Genomic DNA, 1,249 nt, shown 5'->3' on the forward strand with positions numbered 1-1,249 from the left:
CAGTATTAGCTTTGTATTTTATTATATAAATAACACTTGCTCAGTATAAAAAATTAGAGTAATATATAGAAATAATAGGAAAAAAGGAAAAATTACCTGAGATCCCACCACCATTGGAAATTTGGTGATTGTTCTGTCAATGCATTTCCTTATACAATAACGTTATATAAGTGGGATCATGTCACACATTTTTTAAAAGTATGAAGCACATTTTGAAATCACACTGGGTTCTTAAAATGTTTTGGGTAACTTCCAGGTACCTGATTCTCCAGCATCTTCACTGATAACACGTGCTGTGTATCCTACCATAGCTTTCTCTATATTCATATAATCATTGCAAACATGCACACATATAGATGGGGTTTGTTTGTCTTACCAAAACAAGATCATATAATGTGTATTTCTTTGCTTCTTTTCTCATTTAAAAACAATAAATACAGCACATTAGTCCCTGTAGGTCAGTTGGTATAAATTAACTTCTTTTCAAGGCTGCCTTATTCCAGGTTATGGACATTTCAGTTTGTTCAACCATTCACATATTGATGGAAATTCACTGATTCCAGGTTTTTGCCATTAGAACACATTACATTATATAATCACATGCCTTGTTTTGGGGCACATTCCCAGGAGAGGGATTGCTACATTGAAAGGATTTATTATTTTTCCTGAAAGGGGTACAATTTTAATAGACAACAGAATGCTTTCCAAAAAAAGAACATCACAGTTGTAGGTGTCAGCACATTTGTCTTTAGCTCTTTTAATGGTTATATAAAGAGCTTCCCCATTATCACCTTAATTTGCATTTCCCTGCTAAGGGGGTTGGTGCCCTTTCATGTTTTTTGGCTATTTGTTCTGGCTTCTCTGAGACTTGCCTATTCAGTCTTTGCTCCTTACCTATTGGTTTTGTCTTTTTAAAATTAGTTTTCAAGACTTTGCATATTAAAGATATTAGCTCTTTATCACGTGTGGCAATTATATTTTTATTATTGTCTACTGGATTTTATCAGTTTTAATTTCTTTGGTAATCAAGTATATCTTTTCTTTATAGTTTGAGTTTCCTGTCTTCATAAACTGTACCCATAGATTACGCCTCGTAAATTGTATTGTCTGTTTTATGGTTTAGATTCAGGACTCCATACCATTAGCTAAAACTTTTCCTTCCTGAACAGAAATACCACCTTTGTGGTATTTTTTACCTGTATATGTGGAATCTATATCCGGACTTTATTCTGTTCCACTGATCTGTCAT

Source organism: Hipposideros armiger, unplaced genomic scaffold (genome assembly GCF_001890085.2).
Source record: "Hipposideros armiger isolate ML-2016 unplaced genomic scaffold, ASM189008v1 scaffold_93, whole genome shotgun sequence".
Classification (NCBI taxonomy): Eukaryota; Metazoa; Chordata; class Mammalia; order Chiroptera; family Hipposideridae; genus Hipposideros; species Hipposideros armiger.